The sequence below is a fragment of the Zeugodacus cucurbitae genome, chromosome 2, assembly GCF_028554725.1.
Source record: "Zeugodacus cucurbitae isolate PBARC_wt_2022May chromosome 2, idZeuCucr1.2, whole genome shotgun sequence".
NCBI classification, from domain to species: domain Eukaryota; kingdom Metazoa; phylum Arthropoda; class Insecta; order Diptera; family Tephritidae; genus Zeugodacus; species Zeugodacus cucurbitae.
Genome location: NC_071667.1, coordinates 53,244,651 through 53,266,507, shown reverse-complemented (window position 1 = coordinate 53,266,507; position 21,857 = coordinate 53,244,651). Strand labels below are relative to the sequence as shown.

General features: G+C 34.4%; 1 protein-coding gene across 5 annotated transcripts in view; it reads left to right on the top strand.

Moving 5' to 3' along the window:
* LOC105213541 (G protein-coupled receptor kinase 2) overlaps window positions 1-21,857 on the top strand; it is a 188,478-nt gene that overhangs the window by 22,260 nt on the left and 144,361 nt on the right. For 2 of the 5 annotated variants that reach the window (XM_054225464.1, XM_054225462.1), the window contains one exon: window positions 8,145-8,251. The exons of the other annotated variants lie outside the window; for them this stretch is intronic. The gene's annotated coding sequence lies outside the window, so the exon portion shown is untranslated. The remainder of the gene's footprint in view (window positions 1-8,144; window positions 8,252-21,857) is intronic. 5 annotated transcript variants of the gene reach the window in all.

The following is a 21,857-nucleotide window of genomic DNA, read 5'->3' as shown; positions in this document are numbered from 1 at the left end:
AACAATAACAACAATACTGAGTATATACTTGTTTGTATGTATGTGAGTATTTATGTATATTTCTGATTATAAAGCAATTTTGCATGTCGCACATAACTACAAGCGAGCGAGCGTACGAGCAAGTCGCACAAAACACACAATGAGCAATGTTCTCAAAGGTGCAGGAAGACACAAGGGCGCAGACGTTGTCGGTGACGGTGACGGCGACATGATCCGCGACAGCAAAGACATTGTATGTCAATTTTTCGTAATAAAAGTAAAGAACACACAAACACATACATACGCACACACGCTTGCGCATTCCTTACAGCCATTGCACATAGTCGTGGCCACGCAGGTAGCCAGACTTGACTGACTTGTAATCAAATACACTATGAACACAACTATAAACATGCACACCAATCTGCTCGTATACTCCAAAGTGAGTGTGTGCGTGTGGTTGCCAGCAAGAATGTGAATAATTTTCGTCATAAGTAATTTCATTTGAAATTCTTATGAGGTCATACATTTATAGATGGCTCAGCGCGCAGCCAAGCGCCGGTCATACCGACTGTGGTGGCGATGGCGGTGGTGGTGGTGGTGTCAGCAACCACAACATTTCCCATATGGTCGTGGTAAATGTGCGCCGGTCGCTGTTGCTACCTCTGATTCACATTCTTCTGTGTTGCGGCCCTTTTATTTGTTTTCGCTTCGTCTTCGTCTTCTTCTGCTTCTTTGTTTTGTGTATGTGTATTCTTCGTGCTTCATCATTTGCCGATACCTGTCGGTTCACCTGCTGTTTGTTGCTTTTATTTATAGCGTGCGTGGTGGCTAACGGTAACTAAGTAAATATAAACTTACTAAACTGTATTACTGAATGAACTCTGCTCTTTCTGCTTGTAATGGCTTTGTCGTTTCTGTCTTGTACTTAATTGTGGCATTAATAATACTAGGATGTTCTGATATTTGTCACAAGTGGGAGTGGCTCAAGCCAATAATAATGTATCCATAACTAGAAGTTCCGAAATCGTATTAATTTTAATATTTAGGGTGTAGGAAACTAAATTTCGTAGAAAGTTTATTATGCTTCGAAGAGAACGCTTTTGAATACTCCAATCTTCTCTAAGTTCTATAAATGTTTCGAAGAGAGAGAGTGTTCTTGAGTTGCTATCTTTCGTAGTTCTTTAAATGATTCGAAGAAAGGGCTCTTAAATACTTTCAAGTTTTCGAAGTTCCTTAAATGTTTCGATGAAAGAGTTCTTGGGATCATATCTTTCGAAGTCCCTTAAAAGCTTCAAAGGAAAGCAATTTTTGTTAGTTCTCTACACATGCTTTCGAAGTTTCTGAAATGCTTAAAAGGGAAAGCTTTCGAATACTCCAATCTTTGTAAGTTCTCTAAATGTCTCTTTCGAAGACATAGTTCTTGAGGTACAACTTGTTCGAAGTTCCTTAAATGCTTCGAAGAAAGAGTCCTTGAATGTTTATTTTCTTGAAATTTCTTCAATATTTCGAATAGAGAGCATTTGAAAACTAGTAGAGTAAGACAAACGGATCATAAAATTTTTTTCTTGCTCCCAGTTTTGACGAAAACTGATTAAAGAAATACGCATTTAATTCTCCAGGGTTCAGTATCGGATGGTCAATAATTTCAGGGTCCATATATGGAAATGAACTTGTAATAACTTTAATATACACGTGTCCTGAAATCTGTAAATCTCAGTCAAATTTAAATTAGACCTACAGTTTAGGCGATAAATTTGAAGCCTTACCCTTAAATACCTTCCATAATACCTTCGTTATCCAAAATCATGGGATTTAGGTGAGGTTAGGTAAGGTTTGGTTAGTCTGGTAGGCCAGAAAGTTACACAAAGACCACTTTGGGTTAAATATAAGAGATCTATAGATCCGTGAACCTGGGTTCCTGGTTTCCAGCTTCTCAAATACTTCCTTACTTCCAAATTCATTTCGAAAATTGCGTCTATAGCGCTATTAAAAGAAGGTGTAGTTTCCAGCCGTCTTTTCCTAGCAAATTGCTTAAAGACTCAAAAAATTCCACAATTTTACGTAGAACCTGGTGTAAAAAGGCAAATGGTAACATGAAAGCATATTAAAAGCGTCACTGCGACAGCAAACAAACAAACAAAGCGGCTAACAACGGAATGAACAAACAGAAAATGCCCACAGAAATGGTGCAAATAAACAAAACAAATGGGAATAATAAGAACGCTGCAAACGAATTGTCGGCCACAAAAGCAAACACCAAAGCATAACGCGAACCTTGGCGAGGAAATACCAAAAATACGGCGAAATAGCAAAGGAGCCGGCTAGACAGCCAACAAAGCCGGGCACGTTGGAAGGTGGACATTAGAGCGAATGTCATGGAGAGAAGGCTGGAGTGGTAGAGGAATGTAGAAGCGTATGAGGACGTGTGTGCAAATATTATATTCGCCAGTGTAATTCTGAATTCTATGTGTACACAGTTGGCTCATTGCGCAAACAGTAACACACACAAGGGCTAGCGTGCCACCCCGTGTATCTTATAAATATAAACCACGCTCTTGACTGTCCGCCATTGCAAACTCGTTGTAACTCATAGCTCTGACTCGGAACAAATTCATTGATGCGCTTACTCTCTGCATGCGTGGCCAACGCATAGCAGAATGATCAATAAATGGACAGTCGAAAGGATACACAGACAGACCGTCCGTCCCAACGAAGAACGCTTACAACAAAATGCCGGCGTAGTCAAATTTATTAAGTCACAAATTCCAGTCGAAAAAGTGAAATTGAAAAATTTTTGTTTATAGATTAATTTTATGCTTCACTTTGTTTTATGTGCCTCCACGTTTGATTCTTCCAACTGGTGTACTGCTAGCTGAGAGACCGTCTACCCAAAGTTATAAAGTATTAACATGCTCGTAAATTTGACCACTGGCTGCATTGGTGACTCATTTTGCTTTAAGTACAGAGTTCAATTTACCTGTTACAGGGAAGTAAGTAGTTTGTTAACATGAGGGACATTAAGCCAGTGACTTAAAAATGCTCAACTCGGTTAGAATTTTCTTTACTCTACTGTAATAATATTTCATATGCCAAAAATGTGTTTGTTTTTGTTGGTGGTTTGGATTTTCAGAGATTTTGACTGCGGTTATTTGGGAATTCCTCAGAATTTTATTTAAATACGCTTATTATTTAACAGGTCTAATAAAAAGCAATGGAATTTAAGTTCATTTTTCTTCTCATGGTCAAATCTTTTACAAATGAAATTTTACATGAAACTCTAACTTAACTCAACATTTCTAACGTTGAAGTAATAAGTAAATTGTTAAATGAATAAATTAATTTGGTTGAGTTGAATGAAATTGGATTAGTCGGAAATATATTGATTTCCTTTGATTTAATAACAATTAATTATAATAAATTTAATATAATTCAGTTGAATTGAAGTGAAATTAATAGATTATATTAAATAAATAGAACTACATGTATTTGAAATGAATGGAACAAGGTTAAAATATGTACATACATTAAATTGAGTGCAATTGTCTTAAATTAATTAAATTAGATTGAACTAAATTTAGTCTAATTGAATAAACTTGTCCATTGGTTTAGCTAAAATGAACTTAACTTAATTGTAACAAAGTTAATTTAGTTGAATAATAAATTTAACAAATTTTATTGAAATTAATTAATTTATTATAAATATTACATTTAATTGGAATAAACTACAAAAATATGTAATAAATTAATATATTTTATTAATAATATATTGCATACTTTATAATTGAATGGAAGAATCTTTAATTTAATCGCTTTGAGGTTATCTAAACACAATTAATTAAACTAAATTGAAACAAAGTAATTAAGCCAAATAAAATATTTTATATTAAAAAGATCTAAAATATATTAAAAATAAAAAATATAATAAATGGGACTGAAAACAGTAAAAAACAGTAAATTTAATACGATTAATTTAATTTAGCATAATTAATATAATTTAATTAGAGTTAAACAGTTTTCACTGTAAAAAAAAAACAAAAACATTTTTTTTGCATTGCTTGAAGGGAAATTAAATAAACTGAAATTAAATATAATAAACGGATTGAATTGATTTTAAGTGAACTAAATTACATTAAAAGAACATTAATTGAATGAAATTAAGTGCAAGCAGACTCACTGTGTTTAACTCGATTAACACTTAATTGAATTCAATTATTGTAAATTGAAGTAGAATTTATAAAATTGAATGGCAGTAAAACTGACTCAATTAAATTAAATTTAAAAATAGATATAATTATAAAAATTAATATAAAATGTAATTTAAAATTAATTAAATTTATTTCTAAAATTAATTCAATTTAAAGAATGAATAAACTAGTATATGCGCTTGGCGCCACCCTCTCTCAACGCATTGCCCCTCCATTCACTCGCTAATCGTTTTAAAACCTCGATCACCATTAACACCGATTTCTGTGCATACATATATCTCTCTGTCACTTCGAGCTATCAGTTGTAATTAAATTAAGTTCATTAAGTCAACGAGCAATAAATCATTGTTGACCTTTAAATCGCTCAGAGCACATTTGTAACTATTTATTCTGTCGTAGCACTAATCGCATTGAAATATTAGCGCACTTCTAGCGCAGTTGTTGTTGCTATTATTATTATTGTTATTTAAATTGCCAAAGTGCGAAGGTGCGACGACGTGTAAACACCTCTTCCCCTTTCTCACACGCTCGCCGTACGCCGTGGCAATTGCATTCACACAACTTCATCGCATAATTTCCATTCATTACAATTGTCTAGCTATTCAAGATGTCAACACACTCATATAATTATCTAATAACGCAATTTCATTTCATAATAAAAGGAAAATCATATATGCCAACAACAACATATATACACTACACTATACTAGTCGAACGCACACATACAACCACATGCTTGCAGTCGTTGTGCCCCCTGGAAGACACTTAACATTTCACCGGAAATGTGCGACTGCGTGCATGTGTGTTGGGGTCGTAAGTGTCTTCGTATACTAGCGGTACTTGAAGTACATTTGTACATGTATGCAAGCGCTTGTGTGTGTGTGCATAATTTTTAACTGTGTCTAAGCGCAAGCACGATTTCTATGCCAACCTACTAGGTCAGACATGCCAAAAGTGTGAAGTGTGCTAGCAGTGCTGACTACCAATTAGCTGATCGGTGAGCTAATTCATTGACTTTTTCTGATATAATGTTTTGAAATTTGTAGGTGTGTATTTTTGTATTTTTTTGGTGCTAATTAGCATTAATAATTTTATTGTTGGATTTTTTGCAATATTTTGCTTATTATTTTATAGTAACTTAGATAATTTCTGAAATTATCTAGCGATATACAGTACAGGGCATAATGCTAAAATAGCCAAGAAAAAAGTAAAAATGAGAGTTTGTTTTTGAATTGTAATAAGTGCGAAGCAGGGAATTATTTTCCAATTTTCTCAAATTAAAATTGTTTATGAATATTCTACAATGTGGATCACAAAATTACATAAAATAGTAGTATATCATTGATTGTTGATGTTATTGATCATCATTTTCCTCTATCTATTGGGAAATATCTCAATAAATACGTAGTTGCGTCTCCTTTTGCGTTAATCAGCGCCCTAATCCTTGCTGGTGTTGACGATATAAGCTTTTGCAGTAATTCGACCTCCATGTCATCATATCTTCAAGAGGATGAAATTCTGTTATTTTTGATTTCCCCAGCTTCTGAGCAGTTTCTTCATAATCGCCCACCGGTTTTCGAATGGCTTTAAATTGGGGCTGTTCCCATGTCACGCCAACTGATTTATTCCTATTTCAGTCATAAAATGGCGAACATGAAAAAAACAACAAGGTCGAAGATAAAAAGTATCCCTTAAATTAAATGAATCTTCTTATGCACATTATAAAAAAGCCACAGACCGTTCGCCTAACTTTCTCCATACATGGAGGAGGTACCATCTTATCGAAAGATATATATTAAAATTATATTCATCCGAGAAAATTACGACCTCCCACTGATCCATCAACTAATTTCCATGCTTTTTCGCCCTTAAGGGGGGTGGTAAGGTTTGACAACTTTTGCTTTTTTTTTCATTTTTTTTTCTGAACCATCAACATCTCAAGAATATTGTGTTAAAGTTTTAGGTCATTCGGAGAAAAACTAACGAAGTTACAGCAGGTTGAATAACGGTACCTCCAGCTATCTGCGCTGAGTGTACAAAACTTTGAATCGATTTTCCCAAATATGTCATTTTTGAAGTCGGTGACCAGCCTACAGAAAAAACTACTCCATCGATCGTTTTGAAATTTTGAACAAATATTCTACATATATATAGCTCTCGAATGACGTCGAGTTTTTCCAAAAATTTTAATTACTAACAACTAGGTCGATTTTTTCGTCTAAAATCGTCATTTTGCCTTGAAAATGTTACCAAAAATTTAAAAATTTAAAAATTAAAAAATTAAAAAAAACTCGACGTCAATTGAAAGATAAACTAATAAACTAAAGAAAGCATTTTGATTTTTTGGTTTCGGATGATCCAGTGATGCTGTAGGCTGGTCACCGCACAACAACTTTTTTTCGAGGTGCCTGCAGAGATCGACGATAAATCCGTTATTCCTCGCTATTTTTCGATACAATTTTTTTTGAAGTATCCTTCAAATGTTGTACTTTCATATAATAATAAGTAAAATAAACCTACAGCAATAATTTTTTCTAAAAAAATTCATGAAAAAAGGTCTTTTTTCGACGAAACAAACCTTACCCCCCCTTAAATACCGCTGTTTCCTCATCGCATCGCTAAGGTCCTTTTTAATATCTGACCATGATTTAAAGCGATCCAGTAGACAAGACCGTCGGATAAGCATAACTTAGGGGACTGTCGCCATTTGAACCTTTGCAGACCCGTTTTTTCGGGCGAAGAACCGAATTTTCAGTTATCGATCTATATATAACGCTTTTCCGATAGCTTTGAAAATGATCTTCGAAACTGCTGTTTACCGTGGAGTGAATCAGTGTCAAGATCTACAATTATCACAACTTTCATATTTTTTTTTTAAATTAGAGACGATTTTTATTTGGAATACAATTTTAAAAAAGTTTTAAACGCTTTTACTTTATTATTCTTATAAAAACGATTATAGTTACCAATTTCCTTTTTGCAAAAATATTAGTATTTAAACCACGGATCGACTAAAAAAAGACGAAAGACTTGGTTGTAATACCAATTTAACCTTTTAAGAGCTAAGCTATATTGCAATTGATTTGAAGTCGTTAAATCCACCACAAAGCAAAAAAATCTCAGCCTCCCACTTAACTACATACCTCTTTAGTGTTAAGTACATATGTAATTGTATGTTACACATGATTTTTGTTATACTTGAAGGGAATTTGCCGATTATACCGCGATTTTGGCCAATTCAAGATTTAACAACAACGAGTATATTCTTTTAAGGGCTTACGTATATTTCGTTTATAATCCCATGTCTTCTGCGCTTAGCATCAAGGCAATACTTATATTTGTAAATGTTTATTAAAATAATATAGAATAAATAGATTGTTAATTACTTATTGGCGAGAAGAAAGAAGGGCAGATATCAATTTTTATTTCTTTTTTCAATCTTCGTTTAGAAATATAATCTTGTTTTGTTGCATGAATTTCGCGAGTATACGCTTGACGTTCGCTTTTACTCGTAAGAGAGTTAAGCCTATGTGGTACATATGTACTCCGTTTGTCATGTGACGAATATATTAATAACGTCAGCGTTATTTATTTATCTTGTGTCTATATACTCATATATATCAAATTATTTACTGTTTGACATCTGTGTCCAATTGACTGACAATAATAAGGTAACATACATATATCCCCTTTCTTACACTTGTGTCCACAATGACAAGGCATGATTTTGTACTTTCGCAATAATTTTTTTTCAAGTTGGGAAATTCTCAGTCACAGACTTAAGTCTAATAAATGCTTTGTTCGAAAATATTTTTGTTTGTTTTGCCATTTTCTGCTGGACTAATTTTTTCGTGTACTTTTCTGTGACGTGATAAAAACGGTGTACTTGTTGTTAACTGTTATTCAAACACTGTTTTGAGATGAAATTTTAAAATTTTTTTTTATCTTTAATTTCAGGTAACGTATAGTATAACCTAAAGGCATTCGGTTGGAAAAAAATGGCTTATTAGATAAATTAGTTTTTTGGATTATGTGACGAGCTATTGTCGCCACTTGAAGACAAAGTGAGTATTTTGCGAATTGATCTAGCTTTACCGCACTTATCTTGTGATCTAAAATTATCATATGTGAGTATCTGTGTATTTTATTGGAAATCTCAATTATCTCGACAGAAAGAACTGTTTGGGGTCTAACGTTTCGCTCCCAACTGAGATCACAACATGATTCTATTGCCATTATTGTTTCCCGTTGTTTCATAGAGCTCTCCGTAATCACGTTCTGTGGTTGTTTTGACAATTGTTGAAATTTTTTGTTTCTGAGGTAAAAATGATGCTAAGACCTCCGTTGTTAGTGCTACCTATGAATAAATGGAATGAAGAGAGATACAAAATGTCCAATGGTGAATAATTATTTTGATAGTAAACTTTAGGTTTCATCTAGCCAGTTATATAACGAAGATTAACTAACATACCATCGAGATAGATAGTAGGTAGTATTACCGTCAAAGTCGACTCTCTTGAACCGGAACGGACCCGAAATTATATCCTACCAAGAGCGGTGAACTCGGCAGTATTTCTAAATATTTTTAATGACCTCAGTGTGTAATAAATTCTCTTAAGAAATTTCGATCTAATAACCATAAATTATAACTGATTACGGTCCTCCGAGGTATGTGTGTTTTAAAAATAAAATTTTTGTTTACAATTAAATGCTGAGAGTTCGTTTTAAAGTCGAAAAGTTCATTGATATTTTAAGCTTTGCCCATTTCTTATCGTTCGCGGTTGTTGTTGTTGTTGTGCTGCCATAATTTATGATCTCAACAATTAATAACAACAAAAGTATGCAGATAAAATAAATTACATAATATAAAAGATTATTGCCAGCTCAAGAAAATGCATTTTTAAACGTTTGGCTAGCATTATGTGGGATCAAAAATGAATTTACACAATATTTTTAAATATTTTACGCGCACACTCGTACTTTAAGCGCTTAATACCTTACACGTTACGCGTTACCAGATGCGAGATATATACATATATGCTGATAAATTTTTGCTATTTATAACTATATACAGATGAATATACATATATAGTTATATATCTGCGTCTGTATGTATTAAATTAACAATTTTCGAAGTGTGATTGTTAACTCCGCTTTTATTTAAAATATTTCGTATTATTTTGTTTTCACCATTTGCCATTTGTTGTAGCTACAACAAGTATATTTTGGTCATAAATAATCATTTGTGTTTTGACGTCACAACGACGTCATTTCCATAACAAATATGCTTCATATATTCAAATTAGTATGTATGTGTGTATGTGTGCGTCTGTTTAAATTATATTTTTTGAGAATGCCGCGAATTTGACTAAAACAAATGTATAAAAATTACAACAACAACCACACATAAAGTTTATTAAGTGACTGGTTAAGTAAGCGGCTAGATGTCTAAACGGTTCATCACATATAAAAAATCCAGTTAATTGAGCTGATTAGGTGTATGTAAATATACACAATATATAATATAAGTGGCCAAAAATATAGCGCGCTCTATATAAATAGAAACACTTTGTATTATGTTTAATAACGGTTTTTATCATTGCCGCCAAATTGCATTGAAAAAATTTTAGTTGTGAATCGCAGAAACAACTAGTATAAATAAATGAAAATGGTATAAATCAATGAAACTAGTATAAATCAATGAAACTGGTATAAATAAACCATATTAGCATAATCAAAATAGAATCTTTTCCATTCATCAGATCTCTAACAAATGCGAATCGAATAAGCAACTGGTATAATTTTAATAAACTGGTATAAATATTTGGTTAGCACAATCAAAATAGATTTTTTCAGTTTATTAAATCTTTAGAATTGCAAAGCAAACAAACAACTGGTATAATACAAATAAACTGGTATAAAAATTTGGTTAGCATAATCAAAATGTAATGTTTATCAAACTTTTAAATATTTCGAATATAAAAAACAACTGGTATAATACAAAAAACTGGTATAAACTTTTGGGTGACATAATCCAAACTGGTATAATAAATGTGAAAATTAGAGAAAGGCGCTTCAAGCAAAGAGCATGTATATGTCTTTAAGATAAATTGTCGAATATTGTTGACTTGCCAAATTTTGGGGAGTGGTGAAACTGCTAAAAAAGCTGGTATAATTTGATAGTGGTGAATAAACAAGCGTTAAAAAGATAATCAATATCGACAACTGGTATAATTAAAATTTACTGGTATAGTCACATCGAGATAGAAACTTATACCAGTGTGACATACAAAAACCGCAACAAGAGAAAATGGCAAATTGAAAATGACATCTAAACACCTTTAGTCAGCTGACCACAAGCGCATGCCTCATAGCGCAAGTGTAGAGTTCGCTTAAACTCATTTGCTTATGCCAAAGACGCGCTAAGCGGTCTTTATTAATTTCTTCGCGGTTTCTTTTTTTCTCAAGTTTTTTGTTTTCACCTCGATTTTGTACATTCATTCGCAAGCATTTAACTATTTTTGCATAATTATTGCTGTATAAATTATAGGTGGTTTCTGACGTAGTAGAACTGGTTTCAGGCATAAATTTCTACGGCCAGACGACGGACCTTTATACTAGCGCTTTTATTTCTTTTTTTGTTTTTGTATTTGACTAATAAATCAATTGCGCATGGTCAGTATGGAAACTGGTTGATTGATTAAATTTTTAGGCAAATTTCACGGTTGTTTCTTAAGTCATATTTGTTGCTTTAAATTTTATTTTTTGTTTGCTGCCTGATAAATCATATTTTGATGCGGCTTTTGTTGGATTGTTTTTGTACACTGTTTTTATAATCTGCTTAGCGTTTTGTAGTTATTGTTCGTTGGAAGAAGTAGGTAGTACTTCTGGACAGTGGTTGCCGCATGGTTACTGTTGTTATTATCCGGTGTAGAAACTCTAAACAATATCAGTTTTATAATGCACGTGGTGTGTTCACGACGAAATTTTTTTTTTGAAAAAATACTGCCTATTCGACAATAAAAAGCGCTTCTTCCAAGGATAGCTTTTAGCTTTTTAAGCGATTTCTCGTATGCTTGTAAAATATTTAATAAATTTGTTACTTTTTTTGGGATTTTTATTCAAATTCATCTTTACTCATAAGTCTTAACCTAACCTATCTAGTGTTATTTTGTTACTAAGATGCAAAAATTCTGTTTAAATTATTTTTGAGAGAATACTGTTGAAATAAATTTAAAAAATTTATGTTGTGATCTTGCTCGCATACCAAGGCAGTCTTACTCCTAACCTATAAAATCATCCTCACGACAATTTAATGAGTTTCTTAACAATTATCTTGTTTCCACGCATCTGCGTAGTCATTGCATACTGCTGAGCGCCATTTCATGAAGATCAACCGAATTTATTTGTAAGCCATATTTGAAAATATACCGTAATAAGAGACTCTTACACTAGACAACGCTTCGTATACTCATAATATTCCGTGGATTTCCAGTTTTCTTTTCATTACGACGTGGTTTTATTTTCATTTTCTTTTCCATTTCCATTCCCATTACTTTTTTAATTATGTATTAATTGATTTAAAACTCAAAAGTACTCGGTACTTACTGGCACTTACGCATTTTAATGAGCGCGGCAGACGTTTAAGTGCCGCATCGCATTTCTGTTTTGTTTGTCTGCTGTCGTCGCACAGCACACACACCACACCGCCCCATTACACCCTGTCTTCTGGCCGCAACTAAGGTGTGTGTGCGTGTGTGTGTGTATATATATGTAATCGTATTTCTTATGTAGTGTGTCTTCTTTTGTTTATTATTTTTGGCACAAGGCTGTGTATTGCGTAAATAAAACCATTAAATTATATTACCGACTGTGCCATACTGAACGTACTCGTATGTGGGTATGTAAGCATGTATGTTGCTTTTCGGTGACTACGACAACAAGGTGTTAATGCAATTTAAAGTGCATTTGCTACATAAATATACATAAATTTCAATACAAACATACATATACATGCGTGTAAATATGTAATCACATTAAAGAATACGATTAAGCGCAAGAATTTCAATGAATGAACGCAAGGAATTAAGTGAAATGCGCGTTTCTTAATGAATGTATGTTAAGCTTTACTGTCTGTGTTCTGTTGGCGCCTTAAATTTTGGACTTTCGTTGTTATGTTTTAAGTCGAAGCAGCGTTTGTCGGTAGATAGCACTTGCATTTTAAGGGATTACATTAAAAACAAATTTCTTTATCTAACACGATAATTTTGATGTATATACATATTTTATATCGAGCTCCAAGCGGTCAATTAGTTGAGGCACTTAATTTCTAACTCATCGTGCTTGGTTTCATACTTACTTAATTTAGTTTCAACAATTAGTGGACACATTCGTTTCGTCACCTCTCTGCTGACTAAATGTGAGCTTGAGTCTTTTGTCAAACGATTAGTTCTTAACAAAATTACAAAAACCGTACATTGCTTCAGTAACTTCTGTTCGAGGGCTCGAGGAAAAGTTGCGTCTGCATTGACAAAAAATCGTCTATGGAATCATCAGATGTGAAAATAAAAAATGGGTTTAGCCAAGACTTTATACAATGCTTGAACTTGGCCGAAGTAAAAAAAATACAAAATGTATACATATATTGGATTTTTGGCAGAGGTTTTTAGGAAAAACATAACGTCAACCCTTCGTCGCAGTCTCTTTAAATTTTATCTCAAAGACCTGTTTAAAAATTCATCTCGATCGGTTAAGGGAACCGTAAAAATGTTTTTTTTTTTAATTTTTCCTGAGAAAACTTTATTTTTAAGTTTTAAGTTTTGTTATGGTAACTTTGAAGAGTATAGAAAATTTTTTATTTGTAAAAATAACAGTTTTTGAAGCTGTATATCTCCAGGAACCCCTCCAAAATATACGTTTCGAAACCACTATTACTCTGAACTGGATCATCTGTGGAATAAAAAAACAAGTTTTCGTTAAAGTAATGTATAATCTTGTAATTAATCGAAGGAGTACTCAAAACAATATTTTTTGACAAAATGTCGTCTTCTTAAAAAAATCGATTTTTTGTGATAATGTGTATAAAAAATTTGTTTTCGGCAATAAAAAACTTCGATTAATCTTAGAACATATAGTTCCTTGAAGCCGATTGTAACTAGATGTAACCTCGACAAATCTTGAGAATTGAATTTGAAAACACAGTATCTCAAAATTACTGAGATTGACTGGAACATTTTAAGACAATATTCTTGGGATGTCGTAGAATTTAGAAACAATAAAAATTAGAAATATTTTGAAGCCGTGAAACTCATGTTTTCCATTCCATTTATAGGTTATAATGTGCGTTCTCGCGAGACGATATTCTTTAGAAGTAAAAATTGCGAACAATTTTTCTCGAAAAAGTCAGATGTAAAGTTTACAAAACTATTTCAACTGTTGAGCACTACGACGTTACCATAAAGCCTAAACTAATTATACAAGGTATCGATTAATTTTATCGCAAAATATATCAGAATGATAATTTGGGTTAAAAAAAAATTATATTAATAATAAAAATGAATTATATCGAAAGCATTCACATAATACTGTCTATAAAAAGTGAATGTAGTTTCGAAAGAACTTTCTTAGCATAAAATGTTTTTGGTTTTCCGTAAAAGTTCAACCATTATCAGTTGCTGTAGTATATCAAAGTTGATTATTCTTCCTGAACCATAAATACGCACAGCACAGCCAAAAATAACATAACCTATAAAAACCTGACTTATTTTCGAAAAAAAAATAAACAAACAAACAAAATAATTTATTATATTTTCGTCGACTTGTTTTGGAAGCGATCGCACTCGCCGCGCTTTGACGTAATTAAATTAATAAATTAAGAAATAATTTCGTGGAATTTATTGTATGTAGAACAAATAATGGAATACACGACAAAAAAAAACAATTTAGCATTGACCTTGTTTGGCATATCCCCTTCCACAAAAACAGCAACAACAACTACAACAAGCAGAGCAAAACAAAATTAAACCTGAACCGCGCTTCGCAACAAATTTATTTATAAATAATTGATACTTCGCTTGTCTTTGTATGTGTTAGCGTACAAAGTGTGATAATAAGCCATGTGATTGTGTGAAGAATCATCGCGTCTAACAAGTTGTGCCATTGTTAATTTAATTCAATTAAAAATTCATAAAAATTCACTCAAATCACCAGCAATCATAAGCAGCGCCGGCTGCTCTGCGCTGCGCTGGGAGTCTGCGTTCTCGACAACAAACGAGAACGAAAATTCCATACCCAATAGTCATTGCATTGCCGTCGCCGCAACTCAGCCATATCTGCATTGTTGTTGCGTTAATTTGTTTAAGAAATGCCGACAAACGCGCGATTCCACGACGGCAATGAAGGTGAGCGGCGCAGCGCTGATGAATGCATATGATGGGAGAAAGGAGAGAGAGGTGCAGAGAGACTACAAAAGCTGGTGTGATTGACGGAAAATTGTGGGAAGAAACGCTGCGCTGCCGACGCTGGTATTAGGCCCCATCAATCTTAAGATTGTATCTTCAATGCAGGACGAAAAAAATAGAAATAAATTACAACAATAAGAGACGTCAATAAGCTACTGAGCAAACGCACGCTGCAAAGATTAATTTAAAGCCAATAAAACCAAAAAATCAAAAAAGAAGAAGCAGCAAATGAAGAAGACTCGCCGCACTAAACGTTGTGGCATAATAATTCAAAGGCAAAATAGCTGCACGCTCGTCGCGTTGTTCATGACCTCTAACACCCATTCGTTGCGGCACAGAAGCCGCAGCGTCGCTGCGCCACTCCGCCATTGGTGTCACACGAAACGCGCTTACGACATTTTATTGAATCTCTGCACGCTAGCTGCCGCAAAATATCACACTTGTGGCAACGCCCTGTGGACACACCTCACATTTGCGCAATTTCTGTGTTTCTTTCTTTCGCCTATCGGTATTCAGTTCTTCATAAATCACTTTATTATTTAACTTCTTATTTGTGAGATAACTTTTAATTATATTATTATTTGACATTTGCATGATTCTTTACATAATAAATCATAAATATTGTGGTGAATTTTTGGTTGAAGGACTTTTAGAATCTATCTTTTCATTCCCATTAAATCCCAAATGTTTTATTAGGACAAAATGGTTTGTATGTTAAACTCTGAGTTTATGAGTAGGGTTTAATGATAAACTCGAGTTTGTGAATAGTGTTTGAAGATAAACTTGAGTTAATGATTAGTGTTTAGCAAAAAACTCGAGTCTATGAGTAGTGTTTAACGATAAACTCGAGTTTGGGAGTAGCGTTGAACGATGTACTCGAATTTATACTAAATATCATTTCTTCATTAACTCCCAAAATTTTGTTTAACGATAAACTCGAGTTTGTGAGTAGCGATTAACTCGAGTTTATACTAAATATCGGGTCATACTATTATCAGAAGGGTTTTATCGTCATTAAAACCATAACAAGAGCGGGTTTAAGGGCTTTTTGTGGTAAACTCTGGGTTGGTGAGTAGTGTTTAATGCTAAACTCCAACTTTAGGAACAAACTCGAGTTTATGACGCAACCTAGTTTACTACTTTACTAGTAGATTGCATTATCATAGTATGGGAAATTATGGTGAGATCGACACCTTTGACTCACCCAACGTCCTACTCGCGGTCTTTCGCGGTGAAGCCTTGGCAAACCACACCAAATTAAATATTTTCAAAATGTTTTCGAAAAAAGTCTGATTAATCAAGTAAATATTTCTCATATTTTCCATATTAATAAACATAATCACCAATATTTGCATACATACATACATACATTGCACGTCTCTTGCCCAATTACAACAACATATTCGCAGTAATAATAATAAATACAAGTAGTTAGTTGGTAATCACAATAACAATGGTGTCGATGGCCAAGCGAAGCTATGCACGGCACTTCCACATTGACTTGACTTCGCGAGGCATTGGCGTCACCGCAATATGCTTCATAGGCCAACCGCCGTTGTTATTGCTGTTGTTGTTGTTGCATTGCGATGATTGTTTGCATATGATTATTTGCATAGATGTGTGCGCGAGCGCCTGCGCACGTGTGTGTGTGTGTGTGTTTGTATGTTTTGGGTAACGCTGACGCGATAAGCGCGGGAATTGGCACGTCTGTTATTTTTAAGCTTGTTGTTTGCGAATGTTGCTGTTATTACCTTAGCGCGCTACCGTTTTTTTGCTACTGCTGTCGTTTTGTGTTTTGTTGTTGCTTTTGTTGCCTTAAGAAATTAGCATTTGCATATATACCATACCCCATTGATATTTATGTACGAGTATGTACATACATGCATATAAGCGTCATGTTTGCCGCCAAAACGCTCCCAACCAGGTACTATTTGCAATATTTGCGCATCATTGGCTAATAGTACATATCTAGCGAATAACATATAATTGCATATTCAAATATTCACAATACTAATAATAAAAGCAAGACGTATAATTCGATAACGGCGATTTGGTGATCGAAATTCGTCACATACCACCGCTGAAGGGCACGCAACTTTGTTTCGCAAAATATTTATTTACGATATTCGAATTTGATATTTGTTTTCAAAACTACTCAGTCATTCCCTCCCGTGATTAATTCATTAATTTGCCGTTGATTGCTTAGTCATTTAAAGTTGTCGTAGAATAGCAGAGAACCGTTGAACTTGAGTGTTCTAATTAAGCGTAGATTCTCAATTCAAAGTTGTGAATTATGTAGTTCATTTGACTTGATTTTGGACTGCTTAAGATTTTTGTGTGGATCTACCGCTAGAATAAGGTGTACATATCACATCGCTCTATCCCCTCTCTTCCATATCCTGTTTCTGTTTCTCCCTCTTTCTGCAGTCGCTTTCTCTCACATGAACTTTCTGACTTTCGGGCTCCGTTGTTATTTGGTTCACTGGATCACTGGATCTCTCGCGAGCTTGGTAAGCGCAGGTTAACAACAAAAACCTGCTCGGTTGCGAGATCCTTTTGTCCCAGAATGGACTGTGTGTACTTAAAAAGGTTCTCTTTGCCGCTATATCTGTATATCTTGCACTTTTTGTAACAAAATATGAATCCATCATCAGTATAACACTTGTGATAATAAAACGGCATAATCACCGTCAGAGTCAATGAGCGAATACTGAAACTCCAGTAACATCTCTCAAAATTTTACGGTGAGAACATATGAAATATGATCTTGAAGATTACTGATTTGAACTATAATCATATCTCATTGCCTTGTCTTGAACAAAAGTTTCAAACTAGCTGTCAACTAAAGAGTGAACAACGGTAAAAAGTTTATCATAATGTTTAACCAAGTAATTTACAGTGTCATATTAACATGTCAATCCCCCTTTCGACTAATGCATTTTAAAGCAAAAACAAAGACCAAAGCAATTTTAAAGCGTTTTCTTGCTTAAATGACTCAGTCCAACCCTATGTATTGCGTTGCAACCGACCGCATTGAAGGCGCTCGCCTATTTTGATGCTCGTTTCTTTTTTGTTTTTGTATGAAATACTTGGTGCAGCACAAAGGCCGGTTGTAAATACGGTAACTGCACCCTTTTTCCAACACAAATACGAGCTATATATAGTATATAATATATATACATGAGAATATTTCAAAGGACCTCAGCGCTCACTCACTGACTCACTACACTTGATAGTCGCCGGTGGATTGCCGGTACATATGTGTATATATGTATGTGTGCTGCACCCTTTGCATTTGCGTGAAACCGCACGAAATTACCGTTATACCCTCTGATATCCATTTGAAAGGACCTCTCCCTATTTTCCCACTGCACTAACCCTCCTTTGGTCATCATTTTCGTCCCACCCACCCTAGTGTTTCGGCATCCGTCGCTGGCGACCGTAAAGTCATTGCACTTTCTCGTTTCCTCACTTTTTGTTGCAGCAATTTGTGGAAACGTCAACTCATCCCACACATTTAAAATAAAATTCTCTCTTTTTCATATAAAAAAATACTCTCGAGTGCCAGCTTGTTAAATTTAAATGCAATGGTAGTAAGTAGAAAAAAGGACTCATATCAAATTTAGCAGAATTACACATTAGGCTTGATTACTTTGCCGCCGTTCACGTGTAACATGAAAAGAGCGCGCAAATGCATTCGAAATGTTGAAGTGAGAAAAACGAAATATTTTTTGAAGAGTGTGCCCAAAAAGCAATTTACATTTTGAAGTGAAAATTTTTATGTTCTTTATTGTTGTTGTTGTGCCCATTCGACAACTATAGTGCTGGAGTGGTTGGAACTTGTTAGCTTTGATTGGGCACTGAGTGGTTGAGTGCACAACAAAAGATATCCCTCAAGTGGGTTGAATGGAGGAAGTACCATTGCCGATTTAATGAGTATTTATGTGGGCGAATGCATTTTATTACAATTTAACAACATAAACTGAACTTAAATAAAAAAGTGATATATATACATATATTTTATACGTTCAAAAATTAGCTTTTATAAATACACGACTTTCAAGGTCTTTTCTAACATATTCTCTGTATTTTTCCGTTATGATGGAGTAACTTCGACAAGTTCTGAAACACCTTCGAACGGTCCCATTCATTATAGAAACAAACTCGGATGCTTTCATATTTACCAGAACTAGATTTTGGGTTTATATTCACTGATTGCTGTTCTTCGATCTATGTTAGGCATACAAAAAGTAATTGTACTTAAAATGAAGGAAAAGACAATATCCAATCTTGACATATTGGTGTGGTGCATTACGATCTCTCGAACTTTTAGTATCGATCTGTAAATGGAGCCACAAAATGATTTCAAGTCAGTGACTTTTCGGCGTAGTTAATTTGAAGAGAATATTTATCGAGCTTCCGTACAAAATCCGGTGTTTTTGACATATTCTTACACCTCTAAAACATAACCTCTATTGGAGAAGTTATGTCATAGAGGAGCATGGACTTAGTGGAATGATGTGCTGGACAAACTTAGCTCTTAGATCCATCAGTTAAACTCCCTACTAAGCAAACGCTATACCGTAAATTAAGAAACAGAGCTGAAATCGATGTCAGATATCTAGGGGTTTAAACCTCAAATGTATTAGACGATCTACTTAACATTTGGAATAGTTCTTTTAATCATTCAATCATCATCACAACTACGTAACTTCAATTTTTGGATCACGGCATTAAAAATGAAAAAAAAAATCTGGAAAATCTGAAAAATCCGAAGAAAAAAAAATGTACATATTTTTTTCCAAGATGGTTCTAAATATCAAATGAAAAGCTGAAAAGCAATAGCTATACCCCACGACAATATTCAGACGTGAGCTTTTAATCTCAAAAAAATAAAAAAAAACAGATTCTCTGGAAATCTGGAAACCACTTCAAAGGCAGATCACTTTAATAATTTACATGACACCTCGAGTAACAGTACATTGAAGAAAGCGATCCAAAATATGAGTAGATCAACTCAAATTGTACCTCGAATAACTGTACATTGAAGAAAGTGATCCAAAATATGAGTAGATCAACTCAAATTGTACCTCGAATAACAGTACATTGAAGAAAGTGATCCAAAATATGAGTAGATCAACTCAAATTGTACCTCGAATAACAGTACATTGAAGAAAGTGATCCAAAATATGAGTAGATCAACCCAAATTGTACCTCGAGTAACAGTACATTGAAGAAAGTGATCCAAAATGTGAGTAGATCAACTCAAATTGTACCTCGAATAACAGTACATTGAAGAAAGTGATCCAAAATATGAGTAGATCAACTCAAATTGTACCTCGAGTAACAGTACATTGAAGAAAGCGTACAGTACATTGAGAAAGCAAATTGTACCTCGAATAACAGTACATTGAAGAGAGCGATCCAAAATGTGAGTAGATCAACTCAAATTGTACCTCGAATAACAGTACATTGAAGAAAGTGATCCAAAATATGAGTAGATCAACCCAAATTGTAGCTAACCTCTGACCTGTAAAGTGACTACCTATTTTCTCTCAAGCAATTTCGAGAAACTCTTACTATGTATTGCAGATATTTCTGTATATCCACACACAATCAAAGATTATTGTACAATATTCACAAATATATATAGCTCAAGTGCTCATACATCACAATTTGTACGAATTGGTGGAGAGTGATTACTGCAAGCTATTTCATTAAAATCAAATTGCTGCGACGAATGACGATGTGAAGAATATCAAATAATGCAAAGAAGGAAATTATAGTCGCACTCAAGCGGTACTACGACTAGTACTACAAATACAACAATGCGAAGTTCAGAGCAATTCGAGCAACAGCATGACAAGAAACAGGCAAACAGACAGATAGACACATTCAAATTGGCAGTTGGATAGCTGAGCCAGCTAATTAAATGACGACTCGTCTCTTCTATGGCTGATTGTAGGAATGGAGAAAATCCAATTCGCAGAGAAAGACAGACAAATATGTGAAGACAGACAGGCAGGCAGTCGCAGGCTTGCGCTGCCAGCTGCCATGCAAATGCATGTAGAATTCCAATAAATTACAAATTGCGGTGAGTTTACAGCTCTGTGGTGTCCCTGGCTACAATTAAGGCGCAAATGAAGCCACTGGGGTGAGAATCTTCCGCTGCTGCTGGGCGCATAGCAACGCTTGGCATATCTGTAGCGCTTTCAACCGGGCAACTCTTTCGAGCCAATCAGGCGTCAGACCTAAACTCACTTACTCGGCATGAAGTCGGAGCTTTAGAGCTTTCTGCGGCGCAGTAAGTGATGGTGGGGGTGCATGTCTCCAACAGTTTGTTAGCACGTCGACACGTGTAGCAGCCCGCCTACGCTCCGCGCGGGCGCTTTTAGCTGTAAATCGGCATTAATGCTTGCTTGGGGATTACGATTATGTGCAAAAGTTGTCTGAAGTACGAATGCGTCGCAGTAAAAAATTCAAGCATTAAATGTGTATGTGACAGCGAATGGGTTGCAGCTTGTAGCCTCTACATATTTATATACGACTCTTGTGGCGCATTGACAGTTATATGGCTAATTTTGAAATGCTCACAAATTTGACATGTTGCATGATTTGTATGTGACTGCGCGACTGGCTCCGCAATTTTTTCTTTCTTCATTTCTGCTTCTTTGCCTTCGGTTTTGCTAAACAAGCCAATTGTCAGCTGTCAACCTACGAGTAAATGGCACTTGTGCTGCTGGTAAAGCTTGTGGGTGGAGAAAGTTCTTTGTTGGCGGGCAACAAAAGTGTACGCAAACTTCAGGTAATGAGTCTCAAGTACTCAAAACACAAATTTGGTTTAAATACAGCAGTGTTATGTTTACCAAATATGGTTGCAAGCAATGAAAAGAGAAATTTGGTTTCAAAAAATTAACGACCTTTTCTAATTTCTCTATACAGCTTTGTTAACTTTCAGACAGAATTTTCTTGTAGAAATGTAAAATTTCTACCGAAAATGCAAGAGAAATAAAAAAACTTGCTTTTGTATGTATTCAAAATTCAACGAAACTATCAAATTAAAAGAGTAATGTAAATAGTCATATTAAGAGAATCCGAAATTAATTTATCTGGATAATCGGCAATAGTTGATTTATTTTATTCAGTACTAGAGTCTGACCTATTAATCGGATTTGACATTGGCACCGGTGAAAAATTTTTAAGCTTTCGG